Source organism: Teleopsis dalmanni, chromosome 1 (assembly GCF_002237135.1).
Source record: "Teleopsis dalmanni isolate 2A chromosome 1, ASM223713v2, whole genome shotgun sequence".
Classification (NCBI taxonomy): Eukaryota; Metazoa; Arthropoda; class Insecta; order Diptera; family Diopsidae; genus Teleopsis; species Teleopsis dalmanni.
The window spans coordinates 134305958-134318359 of record NC_051846.1 but is presented as its reverse complement, the minus strand read 5'-3'; the positions used below and the strand labels follow the sequence as shown (position 1 = coordinate 134318359).

General features: G+C 29.7%; 1 pseudogene; it reads right to left on the bottom strand.

Moving 5' to 3' along the window:
* Positions 1-3426: 3426 nt before the first annotated feature.
* LOC119666226 lies at positions 3427-5588 on the bottom strand (annotated as a pseudogene).
* Between the last annotated feature and the right edge of the window lie 6814 nt (positions 5589-12402).

The following is a 12402-nucleotide window of genomic DNA, read 5'->3' as shown; positions in this document are numbered from 1 at the left end:
AATAATGAATAAATTTTGCTGTTCCAAATACATTTTATATAACAGGTAGCTTCAATAGACTACAATAGACTAAATATGAACCGATTATAGTAAGGAACCCTTTGAAATATCCAATTTGAATAATTAAATCTAGAAAACACAATTCTGATGCACATGTGTTGTGTAGTTGTAGTGTTGTGTAGCGAGAAAATAAATTGGAAGAATATAGGTCCTACCTAAAATAAGATAATTATGAAATATAATTTTTAAATTGATATTTTGTGTGTTTAAGAACAAATATGCCTAAAAAAAAAAAACAGTTGAAGCAGTTCGATATGGGAGACTTTGTCTCTGCAAGACACCAAGGCTATGCAGCATGGCCTGTTAAGGTAACAAAGTGCAGTAGAAAGTATTACAGAGGTTTTGATATGGAACTACAGACACGGCAAGTATTAAAGTTGAAAACATCTTAAAGTATAAAGAAAATAAAACGAATTCTGCACTGACCGACAGAATAAAAGAGTTTCTATTTCTGCAAGGCAGCTCAACAAATTGAAGCGGCTTTAAAGAGCAAAGATCCTGCTCCAATATTTTTGCATCTAGCACGAACCAATATTTTAATATTTATTAATGCTAGTCCTTCAGAGATGTTTGGAAATCCTCTTTGTGTTCTGCGGCAGATGCTTTCGGACTTCAAGCAGAAATCGTCGGAGACTGATTTCGTTTCGTCGTTGCGAAAGCCCTTAGCGAGTCAATTGGGCGCTGGCAACCATCTGTGTATCTTCTGCGTGACGTTATCAATTGTAAGCACGTTTTTCTATTTCTGCAAAGCAATTCAACAAATTAAAGCGGCTTTAAAGGGCAAAGATCCTGCTCGAATATTTTTACATCTAGCAAGAACCAATTTCTTAGTAGCTCATTATTGTGCAAAAGATGTACAGGGTGGTTATACGTTTGAATTAGACTGTGACGACCCAGTAGGCTATGGATTTATTGAAATAGAAAAGTAAAATTTAATTTCAAATATTTTGAGTTTTTTTAATTGAACTGAAGAAAAAAAAACAAGAAACCACAATGGCGATATTTAGAGCGGATGTTGATAATGTATGGCAATTATGCAGTTGCATATGAGAGCGGATGTTGATAATTTTATTAAAAAAAAAAAAAAGGAAACCATAATGGCGATATTTTGGAGCGGATGTTGATAATGTAATATGAAATTGAAAATCGGTATATAAATGACAGCAAAAAGTATAATTTTTTAACAATTCAATCAAATATCAAAACAGCAACTACTTACAATGGAATCAGGAAACAAAATCATTTGCGCAAAATGCAGGAATGAAGTTGTCGACAAGGACTATCTTATTAACATACTTAAGAAGACAGGAGATAAATTTGCAACAGGATGTTGGGATGCGCCTGACTTGATGAGGGCCTATTCCAGTGCAATTGATGAGGTGATAGCACACCCAGGAGAACTGAAGTACCTAAAACGTGTTGGGAAAATTGTTGAGGTCTTTCGGACACATGCAGATGAATACGACATAGGATATATTAATCCTATATTTGATTTTATCAACGCATAATGTTGATAAAATTATTTATTAAATAAATTGTATTAAATAAAATAAAAAAAAAATAAAAAAAATTTTGTATGTTTTTTATTTAAGTAAGAAATATTATTTTTTATTTTAATTTTAATATACATATTGTATTAAATAAATTAAAAAAAATAAAAAAAATTTTGTATGTCTTTTATTTAATTTTAATATATATTGTAGTCTATAAAATATAAAAATAAAAAAATAAAAACAAACTTTTGTTTTAAAAAATTTGTGTGTTTTTATTTTAATTTTTGATATATACATATACATATAATTTTTTCGTTTTTATTTATCAATATTTAAATTTATGAAATTTCTTAGTAATATTACAGTTTTTCTGGAACATTTACATAAATTTGGTAAATCTTCTTTAATTTTATGATTTTGACAATATTTCACTTCTTTATTAGAAGACATATTTGTTATATATAGTATATCTAATTTTGGACAGTTAAGATCATCCAAGTTTGTCATAGGAATATTTTCACCAATCATTTTTTTTAACCATCTTATTTCTTCAAATCCTTTGACATAGATAGTTGAGTTTTCATTATAATGTAATTCTTTTAATAGATATTTTTTAACGTCCATAAATTTAATTTCACCGTCTGACCACCTTAAACCATGATGATGATTATATTACCAATTGACTGCAATCCTATCTTTTAATGATATGTTACAATATTCGTAGGGTGACCGTATTAAAAACGTCTTAATTTCCGAATCATCTTTTTTAGAAATACTCAATTCTTTAACTATAAACTTGTTATTAACGAAAAATCCCTGAGCATCTATAATTATTTCTTTGTCATCGACCATTTTTTCACTTCTAATGTCAGCTGCTCGTAAAATAAGACTGATTTTGAAGGAATATAGATATAGGAATATAGATCAGGAATATAGATGAATCTAAAATCAACAATTCAACAACTCAACTACAGCAGATGCTCGCAATTCTTAAGTGATTTGATAATAGATTAATTAAGTTTTCCGAAATTTTAATATCTAGATATTTAATTTCTACTAAATTTCTAGATATATTCACACACATTCATACAGATTATACTGAGCTGTGAATATGTAACGTATTCGGTTTCTTAAATAACACGGTCTATGCCTCTATGCATATATGCCACTTGGCAAGAAATTAATTTATAATACAAAAACTATTCTAAGAACTGAAAATAAATTTCAGATTTTAGAATTTTATTTAGAAACTAAATTTAGTTCCAATTTTCTTCAAAATTATCTTCAAAATTTCCGAACATTAAAAAGTGCGAGCGAATACTGTATTTGATTTTAATTTACACTAAATAAATATTTAGCATGGAACACATTGCATTGTAATTTATTATTTTCCCAAGATATTTTCACTAATACTTAATTTTTTTAAGTACCCTTATATGTCTTTTATAAAAATTTTCCATTTCAACAAGTTAAGACGATTTTACATTAAATCTGATTTCATTAAATATTTTGAATATTTTAAGGTGACGTTCATGATAAAATTTAATTTTAAATGTTTCAAAAGTGTTGTGCGATCAGTGTGGCCAACATTTGAAAATTTTATCCCCCTAAAAGCCATTCGAAAAACCCCTAAATCCCCCTAAACTAACATTTTGTACAAAATATGAAAAAAATGTAAGAACTGTTTTCTGTAGCATATATATTTTGTATATATTTAAAATAAATATAATTTGAATAAATTTGAAAAAAGAGATAAAAAACATTTGTTAACGAAATTATTTCAAAACAAGTAATTAAATAGTAATTAATAATAAAGTAAGTAATTAGCAATTACTTAAGTAGTTATTCTTTTAACAACTGATAACAAATTAAATCATATTAAATTTATACTTTCTAATATTTCCTCCATTTCACTACAATCATCATGAATTTCCAAATTATTTTTAAAATCGTACATTTTGTAATCAAATTTGTTTAGCATCGCTGGTGTTGGATTAAAATTTATACACGAACCTTGTCTCTGTAGAGTATATCTTACCATCATTAAAGCCTGTAACATTTCAGGTGATAATTTGTTTCTCAATTTGTTTTTAATTATTGAGTAAATGGAAAATGCGCGCTCCACGCTTGCATTTGAAAAAGGTAACGAAAGTAATGCTGTTGCGAATTTGGCTACATTTTTAAATCTGCTATTCCCAGCTGCATCCTTATCCTCACTGACTTCAGCATAAAATTCTTCAGTGTTTGATAAATGTGTCCATTTTTTGTTTTGTAGTTGATGCCATTCATTTTCGACATCCTGCTTTACTCCAAACACATCAGTACGATAAATTTTAAAAAATTCTTGTAAACCAGGTTTAACCTGAGATGTTGCAACTTTTGGGTCAAGATTTGACATCATTTTTAAAATTGATAAATTTTTCGGTAATCGATTTTGAATTTGCTCAGCTAAAACAACTAAAAAATTTTTACATCGCTGTCTTATCTCAGTTAAGTCACTTGCATTAATATTCTGGGCCGCAGATTCAAAGTCATAACCTAAATATATTGATGAAGTATCCATCAAGTAAGGATGAAAATCAAAGTTGGTAATTTCATTGTCTTCTATATTTTGTAATTGAGCTGGAACTACAATTTTTTGAAGTACATTTTTGTAAAGTAAAAATAAATCTTCAAATAATTTAACTGGCTCTACTTGATTATTTTGAAACAGTAGATTCAACTGAGTAATAGTTTTTAGTTCATTCTTTAAGAAAACAAAATATATTTTGAATTGTATGTTTTTCATGATGTCATGCAATTGATCAGCCATATAACATTTATCTTGCTTTCTAACAATAGAAAAGAGCAGTTCTAATTCGATCCATTGGTCTAATATTGTAGTTATAGCTTGGAAACGAGCCAACCAGCGAGTTCCACTTAGCGCTCCCACTTTCTTAGGATTACTGTTATTATTGATTATTTCATATAACTTTTTGTACTCTTCTACGCGTTTAGAACTGTAAGAAAACCAGTTGTGAACTTCACGAACTAAAAATTCTAATTGCCTAGGCAGCGTTTCGGTAGCCTTTTCTGCACATAAGTGCAAAGAGTGAGATATACACTTAACGACGATAAGATCGGGCAAATCTTTTTTCAAAATAGTGGCAACAGATTTGTTTTTGCCGATCATCACATTGGCACCATCCACACCTATTCCAATTAGATTTTGAAAATTTAGATTGTCACTTTGTAATTGAGCTTTTATGGCATCACATATACTCTGAGCATCAAATTCAGTTAATTTAATTATTCGATAGAAAGTAGTAACTATTTTCTTTTTCGGCATGGAGAAACGTATCATTGTACAAAGAATTTTTAAAGTAGAGATATCGGTACTCTCATCGATAATAATAGAGTAAGCAGAATCGCCAATTTCTTGCGCTAAATCTTGTAACATACAAGGACTGAGCACATTTTTTATTATCATAGTACACTTTGTTTTGTGTGCAGTTTCAATTTAGATAAAGTCTCCGATGTTTTATCTAACTTAGGTAGAATTTCCGTCAAATGATTAACAGTGTGTATAGAAGCATGTTCTGCAATAAAAGCCGTTATTTTTAATTCTGCAATTTTGATTGTTTCTGAATCTATTGTTTTAAATAGAGTTGGAAGACTATAACATGACTTTGCGCTTTTATGTGCCTCAACAGATTTGTTATGTTTTTCTGTACTAGCATGAGCAACTAAATCTTTTCTGTGCGCTTTTAGATTTATTCGACAATATTTACATATTGCCATACTATTGTTCGTTATATCTGGTGAAATCCATTCTGTAAATTATATTTCATTAGAGAATATGTGTAGTAAAATAAAAAATTTGAAACGCTCTAGTATTATTACGACCCAAATATCATATTCTATAGATGTTTTTGTGCTATGGTAGTAAACAATATTTTTGTACCTATATAGTTTTCTATAGTTTAAGATATCGGAAATTAAAATAAAAATTTATTATCAACCTTTCAATAATACATCTGATTCCCACGCTTTGGTATATTTTTGGTAATATTTTTTACTAATTGCTTTCGACATGGTTTTAAATTTTACTAAAATCACTTTAAAAATGAACGATCCCGGCTATCAAAAAAATTCCAAAAAAAACATTGCTCGCTGGCAATTAGTGTTGCCATGCAGCTTGTTCTTTTTGTTTTCGTACTGTATTTACACACTATCGGCGTTTATATATACCTTATTTATATATAATAAAAAATATTTAATGTGTGTTATTACTAACATAGTTTTTTGAATTGAAAAAATTACAATATTTTTAAACCCCCTAAAAAAACCCCTAAACATTTGGTGCCCCCAAAAATACCCCCAAAACAAATTTTCCCCCCTAAATTTGGGGGGAAAATCCCTAAGTTGGCAACCCTGTGTGCGATATACATAATCCATACTCAAACACTCATTTATTTATTTAATGATCCTTTGCATCACATGCAATATTTACTTTATACAAGGGCAGGTGTCATTTACAATATACAGTAATAAAAAACTACTTCAGGATTTTGCTTTGAACAATCTAATATAGAATTAAGTAAAATTAAAAATAAAAGTTTTAATTTCTAATACAAAATACAAAATATATTTAATAACTCGGTTTAGCTGCTTATCTGGCCGATCCTTCCATCGATGATTGCTCCTTCATATATGAACGAATTCGGTTCATCATCTGCTCTCGATTCGATTCAAACAGCGACAAAAGGTTGTGACTTGCTTTGCTATCATTCTGGATTCTGCATTCTGCATTATGCTACTTCCTCATTCAGAATCTGCTGCTGATTAATTCTCATCAAAGTTCAGATAATATATTTTAAAAAAGGCAAAGAAATTATTTGAACTCTTTCTCGCTGTCAACATTAAAAGATTCAAGTTACGAATTGAGTAATCAGTAGTCAGTAGTCAGTAATCAGTAATCATTCCGATCATATTCCGATCATATATTTATATTAAGTGATGCTTAATTGCAATTGAAAAGTGCAGAAGATATTTTCTTAGCTTTCATCTTTAACATATCAATCCCAATCGTTGATGAATTTATTTATTGCCAACATAACAGGACTTAAATTTTTGATGTGGACCCAAATCGTTGATGTGTTTATTTGATGGGAAGAAACCAGGATTTTAATTTTTAATATGAAAACAGCAATCGTTCCAAGTATGTATGTAAATATTACACATATTTTCTACGGCCCAAATACTATCTTCAATGGCAATTCAGTTATTATATGTACATCTGCAGTATCGGAAAACATCTCCACTTATCACACTTTTTCTATCTTTAAGTCGCATCTTTAAGTCACATCCTTAAGTTGATATTTCATTCAGTTTGAATTCTTTTCAAAAGCAGTGATAATCTCAGTACTGTTCCATTGAGTACATATCAATATGTACATAGTATATACATGAGGTCATTCCATCTCCAGTCCTCAGCATTCTTATCAAATATTTACACATATTTCAATTTATTTTTTTAATTTAATTTTGTTTTGAGGTTTTTTTTAAATTTTTCCTTTCTAATATGTTTTTCTCTTTTTTCTGTGATATTTGGTTTTTAATTTCATAATTTGATCGTCTGTTTTTTATTTTGTGAAATTTTTCAAAAAAATTTTTTTTATATTTTTTTAAAATGTGTTATTTTTATATTTTTTTAAAAAGATTCTTTTTTAAATATTTTTTTATATTTTTTTAAAAGATTTTTTTTTTAATATTTTTTTTTTGTATTTTTTTAAAAGATTTTTTTTTTAATATTTTTTTTTTTGTATTTTTTTAAAAGATTTTTTTTTTAATATTTTTTTAAGGGTATTTTTTGCACATTTTTCTAATACATTTTTCAATACTTTTTTTCGAAACATTACATTTTTATAAAATTTTTGTGAAATATTTAACATAACTTTTTTCATTCAAATAATTATTACAATAATTTACAAATTTATTAAAATTAAGATTATATGTCTTAAGATGTTTTAAGATATTCATATTGTTTCAATAAATCTTTTTTTTTATTACATTCTTTACATACATTTAAATATAGTTTTGTGAAATTATTTATAAATGAGTTCTAGCAAATTCAACTTATTTAATGAAATCGTGTCTTTGAGGTATTATGAAATTATTAATGAGGCAAAAATAGAAATTATTAAGTATATTTATCTGAGAGATGAAAAATGATTATTTTTACTTTTTTGTAAAAATAATAAAAAGGAATAATCAAAAAAAAATATTTTACGCCGCAAGTATATATGATTTAAATCTTTTTTTTTTGCATTACCAATACTAAATATTTATTGATGATATTTTCATCAATGGTAGATGGTTTCTTTTTTGTTACCAATAATAATTCTATTTGATTTTTTTCTATAAGAATATAGTTTTACCAAACAACCAAAGTAATTATTATATATTTCAAAATCAAAAACAGACGGTGTTTTCTTAGCTTCAATCTGTGGAAATTATTATTAAAAACAAGTAACAATGTTTGTAGTCTCAGTAATTGGGTAGGGAGGTGGGTATGTCAAAACTTGAGCTTCATCTCTTTAAAATTATTAAAGAGAAATATTTTTTGTTACTTCTCTGGGCGAAGTTTCTTTACAAAATTAAAATCCAACAAAATTCTTTCAATTTTGAAATGAAATTATTTTTTAAAACGCAAACTTCAGCGAAAAAATTAACGTCAAACTCTACACCCACAACGACAACGATTTTGGCTGAGCGGTACCAGAGTCCGCTTGAAAATTCGTTGAAGTGAATAGTGCCAAATAGTAAATTACCGGGATTACCAACCGCCCAAGAATGACAAAATAAAGTGCTATTTTATTTCAAGTTTTGATAATCGGAACGTGTAATAAAAGTGAATTTTAAAATAAATGTACGTCTAGAAAAAATTAAAGAAAAACAATATACTACTTATATATTTTATACGCTATATATGTATTCTTTATACGTTCGATATATTGTTTCAATCAGAAATGCATCAGCTGCAAGGAAGAAGAAGAGGAGTACAAAAAAAAAAACTCAACACCTCCTTTGCAAGTATATACAGACCTGACAAGATTGTAATTTTAGACTATATAGAAGTCTACGAACTAATAAGTCTGAAGGACATCTTAAACATAAATATTTCTATAATAATCTCCTTTATCAACCACTTAGATTAGTTCCAAAATTTTATTTTCAAATAAAATTAGAGCAATATCAGAGGAATATCATATATTCAGACTGTAATGTACACACAGTATACATACAGTATGATATCCTTTTGTTATTTTACGTAACATTCTACGCCGCGAGGACTTAATATTACGGTGTTCAAAAACACAACGTATTAATTTAAGCGTCAATCAACGCCCCATTGAAATAGTTCTGCTTATTCCGCCGGTACCAATGAAGAAATTCATGTAAGTCATAACTTCCACCTTGGTAAGATGAGAGGCCTACCAAATACCTCTGCTACAATTTGGGCTGCAGCACCCAGTTTGAAACGCACACCACGGCGAACGAATGACAAAGCAATATCAAATCATTCTTCCCGCGTAAATTTGGGTATCAACCAAACAGCCACTTCGAAGCCAACACCAATGGTCAGTACAGCCGAAGCTGCGGGCCACTGACCCCCGAAGTACCAGATAGCATCATCTCTGGTCAGATGTCGCAAGTTGCCGCCCACAACTCACTACCATTTGCATCTCTTACATAAATGCAAGACTGGCACTGGGGGATATTAGTCACCTCTTACGACAGGCCATCCTAACCGCGGGAGAATTCTGTACCCCTCTCCGCAGGGTAAGTATACATACAGTATGTACATTTGCATGTTTCAACGACTGAAAGCGGTTCATACATTTACAATTTAGAAGTTCTATTTTTTGCTTCCTCACTACCATCAAGCCAACCCTATATATACATATGACTTCTGGCAGCTAAAATTATAAATCGTGCGGTAAGTAGTAAAATTAGGTGTTGTAGTGAAATTATTTAACCTTAGGATTTACTTCAGTCCTTCGCAAGTTGCCCTCGTTAGGGTGTACGATTGCTCAGAGAGAATAGTTTTTGCTGTTATAATAAGACTGACTCCACAAACGAGACATTTTACGTCTGCAATGCGTATTTTACAGTAAAAGTAGATAGTTCAGGTATCAATATTGCAATTAGTTTTAGCATAATATCATTTAAAGCAGTGGATAATAATGAGAATATAACAATTTCACCAAATAAAACGGATTGTCTGTCATAAATATTTTTTTGTCGCAGGTGACATAATCTCAAATATTATATTATCTCCACCAATCATCATTAGTATTCGTATAATAGTACAAAATAGAGCAACGGAAAAAATTCCGATAGATAATATAGAGCCCCAAACAAATAGTTCTCTTTCTGAATTTATTATATATATGTATATTGTACGTTATTTAGTTTTTGTTAGAATTATTTTATATTTATGTAAAAGAAAACACCGACAATTTATATATATATATATATATTTATTAATATGTATTTATTATTCATTCAAACACAACCCGTCACTTCAATGTTCAAAATTATACTAAACTCTAAAAGGCATTATTCGCCTCAATATGCTCGTATGCTCTTTACACAATAAGCAAATTTCAGGAACAGGCAACAACAGCAACGCATACGAGACATGACGCCCGTCTGCCTATTGCGATCAGTGACTTCCTTCTGTAATTGAATCTACGTGATCAATGCATTTTGTTATTGTGGCAAAACTATAGAAACAAAGTACAGTTCTATTCAGTGACTGTATGTCCAACAGTTTTTTTTGTAGATCGAATAAAAGAAAGAGATATGTTCATTTCATTTAATTTTTAAAATTTTGTTGAGATGTATAGTACACAATTGTTTTACTTAAACGTATAATTATTTTATCAAAGAGCAGCTACTTTCTGAAACAATATCATATCACGAACAGCTACCAGCTACTTAAGAGATCACTTATCGATTTTCTCTATCATAAAACCAAAGAATCTATAGTACAAAGAAGTGCCACGCTCATACAAACGAAATACCCACTTTATTTTGCTGGTGGATTTATAATAAATCCACCCAACCTCATGGAACAATGTTCGATCGAGTCACAACTGGTATGACGTCCAGTTCAAACTCATTGCAACCCACAATTGTTTTTATACGCCTGTTTCTTTTGCCTTTCTTGTTTTTATTTGTCTATTTTATTAATATACATTGATTAGTAGCGAAGTGAATGGTAAAGAAATCCCTCAAATAATTTTTCGATACACTTTGTTGCTTTATCTTCTTGTACTGGAAAGGCCCATATCATAGGAGTAAAGAGTAATAGAATATATTATTTTTTTTATTGCAACAAATGATGCACTACAAAAACCATTATGTATGTACAAATGTGATATTGGGGACATTAAGTCTGCAGTATATTAATATGTATGTTTTTATTGCACATTTGTGCATATATTTTACCTCAAAAGGAACTACTTCTTAATAGTTTGAATTTTTGGTGACTTTTTGTGATTATTTTAAAAAATATTTTTAATATTCATATAAAAGTGTTTGAAAAGTATTTTAAAGAAAATAAAAATATTAGAAAAGTAATAAAAATTATATTGAAAAAATGTATAGAAGTCACTAAAACCACTAATAATGCTTCCTGGTTTGAGGAAGCGCATGAATGCTATTTACACCGGATTGAAATGTTAAAATTGGTGATTACGATATTGCTTCGGAAACATTGCGCATGGACAACATTTAAGAATAAAGCTTCATAGAATGGAAAAAATCAGATTTGAGATATAAATAAATTTGTAATGTGTTTTTACACTACAATTCATAACAATATCAAACAGGTAATTTTGTTTTTGTTTTATACTATTAAATTAAAAAAATTATCAAATGTACACAATTTTGATTTCGTCACTGAAATGCTGTTTGATCGCTTGAACATTTTACAGCTAACAAACGTACAAACATGCATATAATGTAATACAGAGGGTTGCATGTATGATTGAATACGAATGCAGTCGGGCTTTTGTTAGCTTTACTCGACTCACATATAGGTTTGAACTGGACATCATACCAGTTGTGACTCGATCGAACATTGTTGCATGAGGTTGGATGGATTTATTATAAATCCACCAGCAAAATAAAGTGGGTATTTCGTTTGTATGAGCGTGGCACTTCTTTGTACTATAGATTCTTTGGTTGGAGTATGAATCATGTGACGTTAGGATCTATGTGTTTAACCTCGTATGTCACATGGTACCCAATTAGGCGAAGGAACAAGTCTATGAAGCTGGTCAGGCTAGACTGGGGCATGTACAGAAGCACGTCGTCCATGTATTTCCACCAGGTATATACACTGTGGGACAGGAACAATTCGTTGTAGTCTATCTCAATCTGTGAATCGAGGTACATTGTGGCAAGTATCCCGGAGGCACCACCACCCTGTGGTAATCCTTCAACTTGGTGATGTAGGGTGCTGGCAAAGGTAAACTAATTGTCCAGATGAAGAATATAATGAAGCAGCTTATGAAGTAGGTTGATATTGATTGGACAGGCAGACTGGAACCAAGGTTCCTCCTGATTTACAAAAAAAGACTTAGGGCTTCCAGATAAGCATCATGATATTGACATAGGACTGAGTAGTGATCGTGTATGGTAGCCGGTGTTACGGGGCAATATACGAGTCCAAAATTTAATAGAATTTGTACTTCGTTAAGTACTGACAGACCAGCCAAATTCAAGAAACCTCCAGGGATGCACGGGGATTTTATTTTTTTATTTAATACTTTTTTTATTTTTTCTTATTTTTTTT